Here is a 20,329-nt window from a genome sequence, read left to right as displayed (position 1 = left end):
GTCAACGCGGATGAATCGCGAGGAACCTTGGAACGTTGGAAAAATAGACTCGGTCGATCATCGGAGCGTTGACATGCTGAAGATTCAATTGGTTAACGCGATTAGTACGACCTTCGGGTCGGACGATACATGATCTGATCGACGACCGCGCGTGGGCCCTCGATGAGCGCGCTTTTGACGAGCGCAATACTTTAAATTCGCGTTCAAGGTTCGGCGATGTCCACGGTCGTCGAGTTATATCGCCGACACGTGCTCCCACAATGGCCAAGGATAGTGAAAGCCACGTACGACTAGCGCACGTGCGTCGTAAAACAATTTCCTGCCGTGCACTCGAATTCGCCGATACGTTTTGTACCACGTGGGCAGTTTCACTTTGACGTAATCGAGGCGCACGTGACGAAGACGAGACTCCATGATTGTCTCTGAGATAGAAGGGAACACTTCGTGAACTTAAAAATTCTGATTTTGATTTTTAATAATTTTAATAATTTATTTTTAATATTTTAATAATTTTGAGGAAATAATTTTTGTCAAATATTTTTGAAAAAATTCCTATTCTATTTAATCGCATTAATAAAATTTTGAAAAAATAATTGTTTTCAGGGATTTTTGAAAAAATATGTTTCAAAAATTATTTTTTTAAAAAGTTTTATTAATGTGGTTCCTACCACGAAATCATCCCCCTCTTAAATGTGCATAAAATTTTATTTTATTTAAAATCAGAATTTTTGGGTTTACGAGATTCCCCTGTTGGATGCCTTAGATAGGGAAGGATCGCGTTCTGACTATAAAAAGCCACATTATGCATCGTGTATCGCGACTGGTTCTGCGATTGCCTGGGGCACGTTAAAGGAAATCCACGCGTCACTTAATGATCCCGCAGATCGTAGACCGGACTGCGCAATCATTTGCATAATTGACGTATTACCGATCGCTTATGGAACTATCGCTCCAGCTCCAGCTCAGAAACTTCCATCAATCAATCGCAAATGACGGTGTAATGCATAACGAAAGTGTACAGTATGTGTTAGAAGAGGAAAGTACGGAGAGATCTGATTATTAATCATTTTTACAATCCTGTTTTAATAATCATTCATAAATACTATTATGAAGTGTAGAATGCGATATATAAAAATTATTGACAATACAATAAGAACACTAGTTTGGTTTCAACCGGATCGTAATTTTAGACAAGAAATTAATAAAACTATCATGCCAACTAAAATATGAATATACAATTTCGATTTATAATTCAGACAAAAGCACAGACAGTATCATTGATATTATAAGATAAAACGCAGCCAATCTTGGAAACTGTTCAAAAAATCGTGAAGTTTCTTACGGGAATTATTCGAAGCAGTCTAAGATCGCGCAGGATTTCTCAAAAACTTCTCTCTTTTTTTTTTCAAACTGACCAGTTGCCTTTCGTGTCCTGGCCTTGAAGAGAGGAAAAACAGGGAGAGCAAGATGAAAGTCGACGAGAACCGCGAGAGAGATTCGAAGGGAAGGATACGTCGAATATTAGGGAGGGAAAACTAAAGGAAACTGGCGTCGCGAACGAATCGACGAGAAGAATTCAATTTTTAGTCCTGAGGAATCCGAAGAGGCCCTTATCCCAAAATCATCCCCGGGACGATCGGGCGGGAAATTTATCAAATTTCAGAAAAATATACAGCATCCCTCGCTCGCACATTGATAATGTTTTGAATACACTTGCTCCGTCTTTTCGCGAGCGACATTCGCATTGTTTTTTTTCCTCTCTCTCTCTCCCCCGATTTTTCTCCTGTCGATATACCTCGTGTTGAGAGAAAACGCGAGAGAACGGAAGAAAAATTTCCCGGTGGCTCTTCTCCGCTGCACTCTACTCCACTCTACTCCAAATGGACCGCGCGAGAAAGGGTGGACGGGGGGAGGGGGAGGGGGAGAGCTTTTCTCTCTGACATAGACATTGCGCGATGGTCCGGCGAACTGGATTCTACAGCTTGGTGTTTTCAGACGAGTACCCGTTAAAAGGACTTCGCGGAATTGAGATATCAATCCTGGAATATTGCTCGCGAGTCGGATTTTGTTCGGTTCGTTCTCGCCATTTGGGGGATTGTTAGGAGAGCGTTCTGGATACGCGATAACAAAAAACTCCAAGGCAAAAACAAACAGGTTGATTATACACGATTATTGTTTTTATCTATACAATTTAAAGGTGAAAACGTTCAAATTAATTGACGCCCATAAAAATAAATAAGTGTATAAAATAATTATAATAAAAATAAATAATTATAAATCCATCGCGATAGTAATTTCTCCGCACATCTATATATCTGTTCAATATAACGAAAATTCAGATGAGTCGATTCGAACGTAATATTCTAAACAAAAAAAATATATATACGAAAAATATACTGTAAATTCAACGAAAAAAAAATGAAATACAACGAGAAGAAATAGCGAATAAATACATACGTAAATAAATACTGTTGGGATCAAATGCAATTTATCAAATGCAATTATGAATTATTGTATCGATTAAACCAACATTAATTACAGTAAATCACATATATCGCGAAATTTTGGTTAATATCGGCGAGTGTTGGTTAATATTTGGCTAGAATGCCCCCGAGATATTTCATAAAAGGATACACACACACAAATATTGCCCCATTTTCATGACGTAATTGTAATTGTAATATATCTGCGCGTTAAACATTAATTTTTTTCTTATATCTTCCATCCTCCATATTTTTTACGATGTTTTGCTTAAAGAAAGTTTTATCAGTCTTCGCAAACACTAGATTCGAGACTTATAGCGATTCGTGCGCAATTCCATGAGCAATATTGCGACAAAGGAAAAGAATGCTTGAAATGTGAGAAGAATGGAAAAAATCCAGAAAAGAAGACACTCGCAACATTGTCCGCAAGAGCAATGCTAAAAGACGAGAGGAAAATCAAGAAGATTTTTCCAAGTGATGTGTAAAAAGGAAAGGAGACGAGAAAGATATATATTTATATTATACTTTTTTACGTTGCTCAATGCGCATTATTCGAGAATTTCACCATAGTTGCATATGAAATTTCCGACAAGAAAAAAGCGCGCATAAAAATTCAGAGTTGTTATTGTTACATTCGCAGCGAAGTTGAATAAATCAGATGAAACAAAAAATTACTAGTTGCTACTAAATGAACCCACATGGACCTATTCAATTTTTATATGTTAGAAAAATATTCAAGTAACTTATAATAAGATCGAGAAAGACATCGATTAATCAAGCGATTTAAAATGTATTATTTTCGATAAATTAATTTGACAAGAATATTAAATTTAATCAGAAAAGATGAACAAAATATTTTGTCGATTTGGAAAATTAATTTGAAATGATTATGATTAGAATATGGAAGGATAATTTTCAATTAAAGATATTTTTTATATAATTATAAATTTAACATATAATTATATGTAATTACATATATATAATTTTAAATTATATAGAGTATGTAACAATATAGGGTGTTTCTTAATAAGTTCGAAAAATTTTAGGAGATGATTCTTTGTCAAAAATTAAGAAAGATTTTTCATATAAACATATATTCCTACATCCCTCCCAGTGGAGTTACACTCCACCAAAAATTGGGGTAAAAATTTTTATTGTTTAGGTTTTTAGGTTTCTAGGTTTTTATAAAATTTTGTTTTTGTTCCAATTTTTTCAACATTTACTCTAATTTTATTTTTATTTTAAAATTTAACTTCTCGTAATTCGAAACTATGCTATTTAGCATCGTACTGTGCACGATAACGTATTTTATTTTTTTCTTGAAAATTACTGATTTTATGAAAAAAATAAAAGAAATAAAAAAGTTTCTAAATAAATCAAATTTTTTAATGCATATTTTTAGGTGATCATATTCCGGCCTATTAAAAAGTTGTAATAAAAAATTGAATAGGGGTTGCTAGTTTCATCCCCTTATAACAATACGGGAGGCTGAAAAAAATATTAATAAATAACCTTTTTACTAGTAGAAAATGTCCACCTAATTTCATTTCTTTAACTTGTTCCAAATTTGAGAGAGAAAAAATTAAAAACCTAACTTTTACCCCCATTTTTGGAGGAGTGTAACTCCACAGGGAGGGATGTGGGCGTATATGTTTATATGAAAACTCCCTTTATATGAAAAACCCCTTAATTTTCGACAAAGAATCATCTCCTAAAATTTTTCGCACTTATTCAACACCCTAAATATACATGTAGTAATATGTTAATTAATAAAATTTATGTGTAATAACTTAACTAATTAATATATAATGTAATTTATTATATAATCAATTTGTTAATTTGTTATTATATAATTAATTTATTATCACATATATAATATTCAATATTATATAATTATGTACATAATTATACAGAGAAAAATAGAGAAATTAAGAAAAATAAAAAGTAATTGAATTTATCTGGACATAATACACACAATCACAAGTAAAGCACTCCAGAAAATTACACATCAATGGAGATCGGTTATAACCTTTTGAATTAAAGCGAAGGTCAGAAAATTACTCTAGTAGGTGTAGCCTTCGTTCTCTCGAAGTATGTACTTTACTCAATACATGTATTTGCGCAAGAGCTTTTGAAACGTTTGCTCCCGCAAACAATTTGATTGTGACTCCCGAAACAGATGTATTATTATTTCGCGGGTGCGAAGATCTCTGGCAAATTATGTCGAATGGACGGATGGGACGGATCGTAGCGATCGAACTCGAATGTGCTCGTATCGTCTAATTTATGCAAAGCGAAATGCGGTGCATGATCTGCGAAACGCTCACCAGTAACATACGTGAAGTATTAATGAGGGCATCGCGTTAAATCCTGAACAATGTCTGCGAGGATCGAGGCAAACGCGAACATTTACATTTATAATAACTTAATTGCGCGAAAATTTACAACTTGTTCTCATAACAGTCGGTTTACTGATCATCATCGCGACGAATCAAAACGTAATATTCACGGTGCTTAATAATCTGCGATCAGATATCCCTTTAAAAAAAATAATAAACATGTGTTTATAATACTTTCTGCAGAAATATATATTTATTATCAGAGGAATTTTTTTTTCTCCTACATAGTTAAAATTGTACTATTTCTTTATTTATTGTTTAACAATATATTCTTCAGTATCTTCTAATAAAAAATTATAATTATTTATAAAATAAAATAAATAATTTATAATTATAAATAAAATGTCAATAAAATTTAATTGTAAATAAAATATTAATAAAATATGTTAAACAAATTATTTATAATTAAATAAAATGTTCATAGAACACAAAAAATTAAACTTTGAGCCTCCGTGAAAAAAAAAAGTTAGAGATATCCGTACTAATATTCGTTAATATTTTTCGTTTATCTAAAATCACCAAAGTGACACAGATAATTTCTGGAAGAATATCTACATCATAACTTAAAAGTGCAGAAGCTACTATTCGGGCCAGGACACGTCGCTTTGTCGTTAATTCGCGAAAACGTGAGAACAGAAGTAATGCGGGAGAGTTTCGTTTTTCCTTGCATTCTCAGCGTTATCCTCTTATTTCCGGTGTCTCTTACAGCTCGGACGCCGAGTTGGCGACGTTGGCGCTTTTTAAAGAGACGCCGGGGGAGATGAGAGGGGGGAGGGGGGGGGGGGGTGATTCATCGCGCGCTATTACGCCGTAATGGAGTTTTCCTCGTGAAAAATAGCGCGGCGCAGGTATAGGGCGCGTTTCTCCTCGCAGATAGAGGAACAAAATAGTCTGCCGGAGGTATTCGCGCAATAGAGACAGCGTGAATAAAATTTTCATACCCCGGGCTCGGGAGTTACGCTGCGCTTCATATCTCTTTTTTTTTACGCGCACGCGGAAAACGCAAAGTCAGATACGCCGCAACGACATAAATTTCCCGGAGAGAACACTTTCCGAATGCAATGACCAAGGAGATAATCACGAGAATAAAACGTGCAGGTTGTCTCGTAAAAAAATCACGAGAACGTCGATGACCGCGCGAGTGCTATACAGGGTGTCCCATTTTAATGTCCCACCCCAAATAACTTTCTTATTTTTAATTTTAGAAAAAGATGTTTCAGACAAAAGTTATATGGTTTCAAGGGGGACATAAGGTGGTGTCATTAGTTTGACCTTGAATAGTTGCTTCAAGGTCACGTAAAGGTCACCTTCAATTTTTTTAATGAAACCCCTTACTTTCTATTGCATATTCTTCTAGCTTATTTCGAGAGCTTTCCAAAACACTATAATTAAGTACCTTTTCGTTAAGTACTTTTTGAGTTATGAGGCTTGAAATAATTTCTTAATTTTACATAAACCGTAAAATATCTTGTAAAATATTCATTTTTCGATTATCTTACCTTAATACTTTTATGTACAAAATAATGAGAGGAATCAATTGGTGTAAAGAAAACACATAGTTGTTTTTAAGAAAAAATATGGAATTGTTAATTGCAAATTACATATTTTTTCTTCAAAATAACTATGTGTTTTCTTTACACCAATTGATTCCTCTCATTATTTTGTACATAAAAGTATTAAGGTAAGATAATCGAAAAATGAATATTTTACAAGATATTTTACGGTTTATGTAAAATTAAGAAATTATTTCAAGCCTCATAACTCAAAAAGTACTTAACGAAAAGGTACTTAATTATAGTGTTTTGGAAAGCTCTCGAAATAAGCTACAAGAATATGCAATAGAAAGTAAGGGGTTTCATTAAAAAAATTGAAGGTGACCTTTACATGACCTTGAAGCAACTATTCAAGGTCAAACTAATGACACTACCTTATGTCCCCCTTGAAACCATACAACTTTTGTCTGAAACATCTTTTTCTAAAATTAAAAATAAGAAAGTTATTTGGGGTGGGACATTAAAATGGGACACCCTGTATAAGTGAATAATCTGTCTCGAAGAACAGAGAAGAACGAGCCGCGAAGAGAGAATGCTGTTTCCGATTTTTCACTAGAATTTTTATTTTAATTTATATTTTTTAATTTATATTTTATTTTAATAATTTTTATTTTATTTTTATTTTAATTTAAAAATTTTTTTTATTTTATTTTTATTTTTATGTAAAATCATTTTTAAATTTACAAATTATTTTATATAATTATTTTTATTTAAAATAATTTTTAAATTTAAAAATTATTTTATATAATTATTTTAATTTAAAATAACTTTTATTTTATTTTCATTTTAATTTAAAATAATTTTATTTGATTTTCATTTTAATTTAAAATAATTTTATTTTATTTTCATTTTAATTTAAAATAAGAAAAGTTTATGCATTTTTTCTTTTTAAGGAAATCAACTAGATTTATTTAACAAAGCTCTTTATTTAGTGAGCTACACGTTTGCGGAGATGGAATACGATGAAAAACGGAGATAGAAAAACGTGAAGGCGGTTTTCAAGAAATAAAACTCGCGATAATGTTCGAGAGAATGTCAATTTCACGGAGGACGGAGAATTACAAGAGTATCTAACGCAAAATGCTCGACATATGCGTAAGTTTCTGATGGAAAAGCCATAAGCTCGGTAACTTTTGCTCCTCCTCAAGTTCCTTTGAAGTCGAGCGGAACGCGAAGCACTTTGTGAAACTGTAAGCTAACTTTCGATTAAAATCTCCGCGAGGGAGAAATCCGCTTGATGGGGAAAAATCTTGCCGCATTTTCGACGTAAAACATCCCACAAAAAAGAAAAAAAAATAATAATAATTCCGTAATCTTTTAATTTGCATATCGCACGACACAATAGTTGCAATTACCTTGAGTGGAGAGGATTTTTTGAGCGGAAAGTCTTCGCGAAATTATCGATACCAATGCTCTTCCTCATCGCGTTAATTACTCGTACTCATCGCGAATATCACACGCCCCCGTACGTTCGTACAAACGAGCGAGATGGTCCCGTTTTGTGCAACGTATGTGAGATTGCACTATGCGAATTGCTATTCAATGTTTGTTTACGTGATGTAAGCGGAACGTCGAAGCACGTAGCGCTATTATATCTGTAAACAATAAATATTTGGCGAGAGAGAATTAAATGCATGCTGATAACTGTTATCTGCGGATCCCCGATGCACGCCGATGTCGCGGAAAATTTTTAATCGACTCGCCGCTTTAATCGCGCTTTTTAATGTGGCTCAACGCGCCGATTATATCGAGACAATGCGAGGTTTATTCGGTAGAATTAATAGCAATTTTCGTTTGCCTCTATTCGTGATACACACACACAAGCTTCGGATTTAGAAGCTGGTACGATCTGGAAATAATAATATATACGGTGATGTAGAAAGGGGAGCTTTTCATTGAACACGAAATTATGCCTTTGAATAATAGCATTGTACTCTATTATACGAGAAAAGAGTTATTCGCATATGAATGTATCTTTTATAACGTGTGTACAAAAATTTAGCGTTTTTATTTCTATTCATACGTCATTGAAAAATGAATTAAACATATAAGTGTAGAATATATTGTGTTTTTTCATTAAAAAAATAATAAAGTAAATGTCAGAGTAAATTCTATTTATTAAATGTTGACGGTTGCAAACTAATTAAATAATTACTTTCTATTTGCAATATATTTATTCGCGCAAACGAATCAAAGTAATTGCGTTAAGCTAGAGCGACAGATCCTGTGAATGCCTATTATAAATCCATAAGGAATTCGTACAAAATAATCTCCAAAACATCTTGTAAGTTTCCTCTGTAGAATTTGATTTGCAAACGACACGTTCGCTATAATTTTCCACGACATCTTAAGAACGGAATGTCCTGTACGGAATATCGCATGTAGAAAAATATATATTATATGATAATATACTTCACACATCGCAGAAGATTCCTTGATTCGAAAGCAAAAATGCTGTAAAAAATACGATATTCGTATTTTATATTTTTCTTAATTTTTCAGAGGAGGAGGGGGAGAGGCCTATACTTAAATCTTGTAAAAAAATTTCCTAAAAATTTCCTATCTTGCAGGTATTTTTATTCAAAATTCCAGATAAAGAAAATATTTTTGAGATTTTTTTAGTTAACTTTCTACAGTAAATTTTTTTAACATGTGTCTTCTAACATTTTTTATTCATACGAAGGAAAAAAATAGAGCCTCTTAAGTTTCAAGTGCTAGATTTTTAATGCAAATTCAAGTGCTAGATTTGTAATGCAAATGTACTAAAAAAATGTGAAAATTATTATATATTAATTAAATTAAAAATTGCTAAGAAAATATAATATAAAACATAATAAAATATATTATGAATTAAAAAAATATAAAAATGTGAAAATGTACTAAAAAAATGTGTGAGAAATATATTTAAAAAAGTTGATACATTTTATTCATGATATATTTTAATCACTTAATTTACTTGGTTCGCCTGTACTTGGCTTGACTTGACTATTTGCAATAAAAACAAAATTATCACACAAGGGATTTTTTTAAAGAAATAAAATTCGCAATAAAATTCCATGAAAATTCCCTGATTTCTCCAAGCACAAAAGAAATCCCAAGTTTTCCATGTTTTTCCAGAGAGACACCCTGTTGTTTCACGAGCGTTCCGTATAATAAGACAAGTTTTGTCGCGAAATGATGTTGACGCACGAAATCGCATTCCTAATGAATAGCATATATTCCGTAGACTAAAAATTCGGGAAAGTGACGGAGAGGATAACGATGTATTCTGATTTCAGCAGAAAGAAATAAGTATAACCGCGCGAATAAATGGATGAAGCTTGACGGAAGAATTCTTTATATCGTAGGTACTGTTTTGCGTCGAAAGGCGGTGAAATAGATTCGTGTTTAGTCCATAACTCTCTACACGATTACATTGAATAGATACTGCTTCTTACGTGCCTCATAGTACAGGCTATAAATGCATAATCGGTGCAATAAAACTGCAGTAAAATATGACGACTCGCTTTTCAGATACGATCGTCAATCATGCTGAGACTCAGCACGTTTCGAATAACAGACGTGCTTGCGTGATCATTTTGTAATCAAGGATCGGATGTAATGCATATCGACGAGGCATGCTAAAACTAAATCTAATCTTAATAGAATAACGGTAAACATATCAAATGTGCATGATGACATTATTATGTAATAATGCGCGATTGGCAGCAATCGGGAATGAAAAGTAATCGCAGTGATGAAGATAAGAAGTATTATGAATAAATGTAATATAAATTAATTCAAATTTTCTTTAAAAGAATTAAGTAAAAGTAATTAATTCAAAGCTCCTCTGAAAGTAATTAGAATTAATTAATTCAATCTCTTCCTGAAATAGCTAAAATTAATTTATTCGAATTTCTAAAAATTAATTGTAACTAATTAATTCAAATTTTCTCTAAAATTAATTAATTCCAATATCCAAAAAATAATTAAAATTTCCTCTAAAAATATTCGTACGATATAGGAGAATAAATCGCATATGCGCGGAAAAAAATTGAATTGACAAACATAAACAATATATTCTGTTAACTTGAAAAAAAAAATGATAACAAAATTGTATGATGCTCCAGGAAGTTTAATTAATGAAATTTTTAATATCACGAGAAATAAAAAATTTCGAAATTTAACTGCCGATGAAATGTTTACACGGAATATTCCTTTAGCGAGAGTCGTAATGTTTCGCAATAATGTACAATCTAGGTCTCGGCGAGGAACCTTGAAAGTGTTGGATCCAAGCCCGAGAAACTACGTCACCGCACAATACTTTGTACGCCTACACGTTTGAACACATGCGCTAAGAACACACATACCAACGCACGAGTGGTTGAGGCCTGCCCCTGTTTACACGATGTTTCGTGTATTTCACAAGTACAACCCTCAAACTTGATCTTTAAAAGAGGCAACTTGTTCATGAAAGAAGTTTCCACGGAGAAATTTTCGCATTGATATTCTTAGCCTGGCGAGGGTACTTTCGTTTCCTTCGGCGAGTCGTGTGTTCTCGCCCCTCGGGTCCTCAATCACGGGAAAAGGAAGAGGGAGAGGGAAAACCTGTATAAGATATACCGGATGACTTAAGGTCCCAGTTTATTCTGGCAGTATTGAATGAAAAATTGATCACTTTGGCATTTTATACGTGTTTTTATTGATGTTTAAATGTTATGTGTCAGTAAGCTAAGCAGAGAATCTCATTATTAAACAAAAAAACTAGATATCCAGGATTTAAAAATACTGACGTACTGTTCAATATTAATAGAAACATATGTCAAACTAAAAAAAAAGATCAACTTTTAATATTCTTTAAAAAAAAATTCCTAAAAGTCATCAATTTTTCTCACTGCTAGAGTAGACTGACTCTTTAATCTGCTCAAGTTCGCTCATCACGTCACGTTTATAATCGAAATTATTCATTAGTCCAATCGAATTAAAATGATTATGTCAAAGACTTGGATCGAAGAATAATTTTGACATAAAAAAGAATACAGCGAATGACACCGTATATTGCATTTCAAATTTATAAATTTAGTATTGCGTGAATTATGTATCACATACATGCGTGCACACTTTATTATACACATTGTATTTAAAGATTGCACGTAGCGTTAGTCTGGTTATACAAAGGATTGTGTAATCACAAAAGTTCGTGAAAAAGCAGTAAATATTCTCGCGATTAAGTTTGAGAGAATAATTTTTATTATAAAATAAAAAAGAGTCAATAAAAATAAAGAAACATTTTCGATTCCTTTCGAAGGAAATTGTTAGCAATTAATTATCATTTTCTTACAAATTTTCAGCAGACGGAAATTTAAAAGTATCATATCATATGCGTAACTTTTTTTACTACTTATTTTTCTATTGACATTTCGCGATAAATAAAAAGCGATAACCGATATTTCAGGACACATAAACGTATCGCAGTTTTGGGCAACGATAAAAAAAAAATAGAACGGCTGCGTGATGCAGCGCTTTCGTCTCGTCACGAGCGTGGGAGGTCATTCGATGGAGATCTAAAGTAGTAAATTGTGCAAGTTGTACACACATTGTAGGTGAAGGTAATTCAAATCGCGCAATGCAGTTCTATGACAACACAATTCAGTAGTAGGCGCAAATAATTCTATTCCGCTGATGCGTAATGCTTCAATAGACTGATTAAAACGTTAAAGAATGATTCTTGATAAAGGATGATTTGTACAAACACAGTGGCATCTCCAGTTGATACTAGAGCGAGATTGGAAGTTGCCAGATTCGAATTTATTTTCATAAATAAATGCAAATAAGTTTCGTAAGGTCATTTTTGGATCCATTTAACGTAGAGCGAAACGTTTTACAGCAATCAGGGTGTCTATTGAATCTTGTAAAAATATTTCCTGAAAAATTTTCTACGTATTTTTTACGAAAATTTTAGATAAAAAAAATATTTAAAAATTTTTTGACAATTTCTTATAAAAGAAATTTATTTATCTATCTGTCCTCTAACATTTTCATACAACATGCATACGAAAGAGAACATAGAGTCTCTTAAATTTTAAGTACTAGATTTACATACATAAATTTAAATAAAATAAATATAAATAATATAAATATAAATAAATATAATAAATATACTTTTTACATATAAATATAATAAAAAATGGAATAATTTTCATATGAAATAAGAATTTTTTACTTGCATAAAATTTTCATTCCTTGTCACTAAAAATTACAAATTATAAGGAACAAACACTTCATATTCAATATTTCGTTAAGAGAGATATTGAATATATAAACAAAAACATAGATACATATTTATAATATATTTTAAATACATAATTAAATTCTTGGCTTATTGACTATTTACGATATAAGAAACAAAATTACCACACGAAGAGAGAATTTTTTAAAGAAGAATTTTCCGAGTCCCAATAAAATTCCACGAAAATCCTTTGATTTTTCCAGATAAAAAAATCCCTGAAAATTTCCCTGATGATTTTCCATGTTCTTTCAGGAAGAACATTCCGAAAAAGAAATGACTCATGATGACTGTATATTTCTTTGCCCGTTGCTTACTTTTTAAACTTGATATCGTCGATAATCTGCAAAATTCGCGCGCCTCGAAACTTTTCTCGTTACCCTTAATTACTCGAACGACCGTTATTATTATCTTGCTCTAATATGCCCGCAAGATGGGCTGAAAGTCAAAAGCTTCTCTAAATAATTTTGTTCGTGGCATCGGAAAAGAAAAAGACAAAATTAGTAAAATCGCATAATAAAGAAAAATATACAATAAAGGATGGATTATTTTGATCGGTCTCGTGCCTAACACACGCATACACGCATACACACACACACACACACACACACACACACACACACACACACACACACACACACACACGCATGCAATTTCCGTTCTCCTATCTCTCAACCAAGATTACGTATCCTATGGGACGCTGTTAAACATAAAGGGAGAGAGAGAGAGAGAGAGAGAGAGAGAGAGAGAGAGAGAGAGAGAGAGAGAAAGAGAGAAATCTATCGTCCCTTCCGGGCACACGAGAAAGATAATGCAATATCTATGGCTACGAGAATTTATCGCTGGAAGTACAAAGCTTTCAGGCTTTGGCGTCCTCAATCGATCCTCTTTGCTTCTTCTTAATATCGGTCCGCGTTTTAATGGAGCCGACAAGACGCTTCTCGCTCGTCGATAATTCGAATTATTCGAAAAACGAGTGTGCGACAATTCGAAAAATCGAGGAGAGAATCGGGGCAAATGGTCCGATGACGAAAATTAAACGAGACTATTGTACGTGCGTCTGACATTCGCCGTGTCAGCGACATTTTATCGGCGCAAGAGAAGAAAATGGAGACGGAGCGTGTACTTGTTACATGTATATTCCTGGCACAAATAGCACCGGAATGCTTTCGTCTCGAGTTATATTCGGTGTTTCGCGTTGGACATAATAAATTTCGAAATAAAATGCGGCTTCCTTTCGTCCCGTTAAAATGGATCTCTTGCGTACCCCTGTAAATCGCGCTTTGTATAAATACGAAGGAATTTTCTTCCTCGCTTTTTACTCTCGCGAAAATTACCGCATTGTACAAATTCCTCGATAACCCCGTCAGCCTGACCGTCGTCGATAAACTGTAAATTGGAAAGCGTACGCACACGAACAATATATACAGATCACCGCCCAAATATCGCGGCGCTGCCCACGCGGTAAAAACGCTAGACCGGCACGAAACAATTTCTTTAAAGGGCAGTGTGAGGGGGAGGGAGGGGGAGGGGGGACAAACGAAACGCTGTTGTGCCTCTCTCCAGGATCAAAAGAACAAAGCAACTCGGGCGCACCAGTCGGCACTTTCGAACTCTCCAATAGAGCGGAGAATAGGTGGGTGCGATAGAATCGATGAGATATATGAAAGGGTGGAGCATCTATTTGCTATTTGCTGGAATGTCCAAAATCTCGCGAGGAAATTCGATTCTATTTTTAATATGTGTATATTTCTAATTTGTACGTGTGCTATATCATTTAATTTCTTTAATTATTTATATTACATCAGTTAATTTTTTTATTTACTTAATCAATTTATTTTTTAATATAATTATTTATTATATTATTAGTATATTGTTATTTGATATCATTATTTATCATATTTGTTATATTATAAATATATAACAAGAATGTTATATTATTATTATATTATTATATTATTATACTATTATGTTGTATTATTATTGTATGATATTATTATTATATAATAATAATATAACATTCTTGTTATATAAATATTTATAACAGATATGATAAATAATGATATCAAATGAATATTATTAGTATAATAATAATAATATAATAATAATAATATATTAATATTTATAACAACATAAGTAATAAGATAGTAATAAGATAATAATATAACAATACTAATATTATGAAAAAATACTAGCATTATTAATATATCTATTTTATTCCTATTCTGTCAATTACATATCTCTTCGCGTCATTTTCGTTCAATTAGCAAAATTAGAGAAAGGATAGCACCCTATGGATTCCCCTGCTTTGTTCGCGCCGGGAAATAAGAAAGAAATTTTCACGGCGAAATTTTAGCGACACGCAAGGTACATCGCACAAGTGCGTTTGAATAATGGCCGCGGCCGAATATAATGCGCGGCTGATTCATCGCGCCGCTGATAAGCCAATTCAATTTCCGTGGGGGAGGGGGAGACCGGTCGCACAGCAGGTGAGATTAATCGCCCTGAAGGAGGCAACCTGTCTGTAAGGGGATGGGTGGGGAGAGGGAAAGGCAACCGCGCTTGTCGAGGAGTATCGTCCCGTTGCAAGAGGGAAAGAAGAGATCGGAGGGATGGGGAGGAGAGGGGAAGAAAAGAGAAGATCTTTCTTGCACGAGATATTCCGCGGACACTTACCGTCGTCGCGGCTAATTGCGACGCATTCCCCCCCCCCTCCTCCCCGCACCTCTTCCTCTCAGCACCTCACGGATGGGCCCCTCGCGGCGATTAATTACCCGGACGAGAGCGGCCAATTAAATGCGACAAATCGTCTACATTGCACGCGACACAGTTTGCCCCCCCCCCCCAACCTTCCCTCGCTTCGGGTTTCCGAATGAAAGCCGGATTAGGCGAGCGATTGTGAATGAGGTGAGAGAGGCGAGATAGATATCGCTTTCGTTCGATGTAATGACGGCATGATGTATATGTATGCACAATATTATTTCATCAGTATACTCTATATATAATGGGAACGATTTCGTTTGAAATATAAATCGTACTTTCATCCCTTGTTGATACTTGACACAAGTCAGATTCCAATTTGTCATCGTTTTAATGATATAAATAATAATTAATACAAATAATAATTAATTAGAAATTAGTATGAATATAAATAATAATTGAGGGTAATATAAAAAAATTAATTAATTAAGAGATTAGTATAAATATAAATAATAATTGGGGGTAATTTAAAAAAATTAATTAATTAAGAGATTAGTATGAATATAAATAATAATTGAAGGTAATTAAAAAAAAAAAGATTTGTATTACGTTATGTCGAATATCAAAAAGATACTTTTTGCTGATATTCATCAAAATGAGCGACAGCTCTTCTGTATATTATAAATTCCATTTGATCGCCATTTAAAGAGTAATTATTAACAGTGTTATGCACGCATGAATCTGTTTAATTTATGCGATATATAATTTTATACGACTAAATATCCTAATGAGTGCAAGTTATTGTGTCAATAACGTACAGTAATTAGGTCATTAATCCATTACTCATATTCGATAGCATGATTATGCAATCTTGATTATTGGTAATATTTTCGATTCCATCGAGATTTAAATAATCCATCACTTTTATTCATGAATATATCGACGCTTATAAATAAGATCTAAATATGGCAATATAAGGAATAACATTAAAAAGGTAAATAAAAGCATACAAAAAACGTCAAATTCAAGTAGAAAATATTTTTGTTATTTATATTAATAATAATAAAAAATAATTAATAAAATTATTTTTTCCAGAATTTAATGTTTCTTTTTCGATATAAATAAGCTCTAAATATGACAATATAAGGAATAACACTGAAAAAGTAAATAAAAGCATAAAAAAAACATCAAATTCAAGTAGAAAATATTTTTGTTATTTATATTAATAATAAAAAATAATAAAATTATTTTTTCCAGAATTTAATGTTCTTTTTAGAATTTAATGTTTCTTTTTTCGATATAAATAGGCTCTAAATATGACAATATAAGGAATAACATTAAGAAGATAAATAAAAGCATAAAAAAACATCAAATCCAAGTAGAAAATATTTTTGTTATTTATATTAATAATAATAAAAAATAATTAATAAAATTATTTTTTCCAGAATTTAATATTCTTTTTAGAATTTATTAATGTTTCTTTTTCGATTTAATGTTTTTTTTTACCGATCTTGGCTCTTATTTGCCCTTTATTATTCAATAGTAATATTCAAACTTCCTGTCTTTCACGATGGTTAATATTACCGCTTTGTTTTATAGAGAAGAATTCAATTTTCTCTTTGTAATCCGTTTATCTATAATCTCGCTTTATTTTAGATATAATTTAGCGCCAGAACTTGCGTAAACTTTGGGGAATACTGGTAATCTCTACATCTCGCAGTCGTGGTACGTGCGGAATATAAAGTACCATTTATTACTTTCATTACACTTTAATCTTACTTTAATGAAAAGAATTAAAAGTTTTTGCAGCGAAAATTAGTGCAAATTTGTTATCATACGTGATCCCAACGTAGTAAGAATAAGTTGCGAGGATCTATGTAAATTACTTTCAATGTAAACGACATTCGATTAAAGAAAAAACTCCTATTCTTGCGCAAAATTTTTTCAGTAAAAATTCTCTTTAAAGGAATAAGCCTATGAAAAATGTCGGGATTACGTATTTCCATTTTAATTTATTATATTTTTCATTATTATATATTCCATTTTATTATATCTTAATTATTAAATTATATCTAATTATATATCCAATTTATTGTACTTATTGAAAAAAGAACGAAATGGAAGTCATGCAATTTTTATGAAGCAATAAAGCCATTCAATGCAAATGTAAAAGTATGCAAAAGAGATCTATTTTTGGCACGACAATCGATCTTATCGATTCTTTTATTCATTTCTATCTCAGCTGATCGTAAAATACTCTTCTTCTGTCAAGTGTCTTGAAACCGATTTAATTATTGCGATTGATAAATGTTCGTCGTAACATATCGTCGGCATTTTCATCACAGCAATAGCACGGAACACTCCCGACGACATCCGATTAACCGACGTTGACCCGACGTCACTTCCGTTATTATGAGCGAATTGCCTCGACCCTCGGATAGACGGATCCTCCGTGGTTAAACAGCTGACTCGTGTATACACTGTCCGTGGTATATACGGGTTTATGGAAACGTCCCTTGTTAGAAGCCAGAGGTTCTCAGTCAGAGGTTGCTCGATTGTCATTTCCGTGTAATAGAGGGTTTAAAATTTTGTCAAATTTTATGTAAAAAAATTCCCTGATCTTCCTGGTTCTTTTGTTTAGTTTTAATAAAAATAATTTTTTTTTATTTCTTTTGGGTGCAATTTTCGAAAATAAGTTTTTTATTATGTGTGCTTTTTCTACGTTTTTCACTCATACAAAGAAAATATAAAAAGCCACTTAAGCGTCAAGTGCTAGATTTGAAAATAGGTTTCATAAGACAAATATTTTTCGTAACATTTTTAATTTCTTATCATTAAAAATTACAATCAAAAATATGAACTATCCTATATTTCTGTTAAGTTTTATATTTCTGTTAAGAGACACTGAATATACAGGGTATTTCTTAATAAATGCAAAAAATTTTAGGAAATGATTCTTTGTCGAAAATTAAGAGCGGTTTTTCATATAAACTCCTACATCCCTCCTTGTGGAGTTACACTCTCCAAAAATGGGGGTAAAAATTAGGTTTTTATTTTTTTCTCAAATTTGGAACAAGTTAAAGAAATTAAATTAGGTGGATATTTTCTACTAGTAAAAAGGTTATTTATTAATATTTTTTTTCAGCCTCCCGTCTTGTTATAAGGGGATGAAACTAGCAACCCCTATTCAATTTTTTATTAGAACTTTTTAATGGGCCGGAATATGATCATCTAAAAATATGCATTAAAAAGTTTGATTTATTTAGAAACTTTTTTATTTCTTTTATTTTTTTCATAAAATCAGTAGTTTTCAAGAAAAAAATAAAATACGTTATCGTGCACAGCACGATGCTAAATAGCATAGTTTCGAATTACGAGAAGTTAAGTTTTAAAATAAAAATAAAATTAGAGTAAATGTTGGAAAAATTGGAACAAAAACAAAATTATAATAAAAACTTGAAAACCTAAAAAATAAAAACCTAATTTTTACCCCCATTTTTGGAGGAGTGTAACTCCACAGGGAGGGATGTAGGAGTATATGTTTATATGAAAAACTGTTCTTAATTTTCGACAAAGAATCATCTCCTAAAATTTTTCATACTTATTAAGAAACACCCTGTATAAATAGAAATAAATATATATTTTAAACACGTATTTTGTTTAATTGACTCGCATTTGATTACAATATATAAGAAGAAGATAATCAAAGAGAGAATTTTTAAAAAAATTTTCCGAGTCTCAGAATAAAATTCCATAAGAAGTCTCAAATTTTTCAGGTATAAAAAAACCGCCTAAAGAAATAAAGTGATGAGGAAAAACTGAAGAGATGAAATATAAGAATGCTTTTTTATACAATATAACATATCCGATATGTAGTAATTGAAAACTATTTGAGATAATAATATATTCTCATCCGACATTCCAATTAAACGATGTAATTATGTTATCTCGTGAAGAGTCAGTTATGATTTATGTTAAATTCCGACATTGTTACATACAAATAGTTGTATCGAAATGCAATACGCTATGCGGAGCATTTCATCTGCATCGGTTTCGAGCGGATAATTCGATGAATGAACAAATTAGCTTATTACTTTGCGAGCGGAATAATCTATATATCGATATCACGAGATATCGGTCGCTATCGATCTTCGCTAACAAACCGCGGATTTTCCAACGAAGCCCATTAAGCCATCGATGGTAGCTGGAAAACTGGAAATGTAGCAAGGCACTACGGCTAATAGTTTTCAGATTGGCCATCCTTGTGTAATACCACGCGCGTAAACTCGCATATCGTTATTGAATGTGAAAGGGATCCGGCTAATAGTGCGTGAGATGTGATAATCCATACGATTCCCGTTGGATCACCCGGTGTATCAATGTTATTCACGCAGAATCACACGGTAAAAGAACTGTCGAACTTATATTCTTGAGAGAAAATTAAATTAAACAGCGGATTAAACTTTTTCCTTGAATGGAATGCAAATAAGTGACAATTTATGTTAATAATATTTTAATTTATCCGAAACGAAGAGTGTCATCGTGACTTTTTATTTCCAAAGAGCAAATTATTTTTTATCTATTACATACGTATTATATGTTTTAATTATTTTTTTATTTATTCTATTATTTATTTTCAGTCAACTTCATAAAAATTCACGAGATGTATAAATATTTGCACATTTAAATGTGTATATTTTCTTATCCCTATAAAAAAACTGTATTTTTCGATATTGTTATGTATATAATCACGTGTCAGCAAGTGCAAATAGATTTTTACTGTATAAATATCGAGTGATACGCAAATTATTCGGGTATAAAAATGCGCGCGCGCGCACGTCTCTTCTTTACGGCCAAAATGTAACATGCAACTACTCTGAGAAGGTTATTTCCGCTAAAAGACGGCCGTGATTCAGCCTTGCTTTGCGA

Source organism: Camponotus vicinus, unplaced genomic scaffold (genome assembly GCF_025532165.1).
Source record: "Camponotus vicinus isolate PSW18456_S1 unplaced genomic scaffold, iyCamVici1.0 SCAF_1, whole genome shotgun sequence".
Taxonomy (NCBI): domain Eukaryota; kingdom Metazoa; phylum Arthropoda; class Insecta; order Hymenoptera; family Formicidae; genus Camponotus; species Camponotus vicinus.
Note: the sequence above shows the minus strand (reverse complement) of the source record.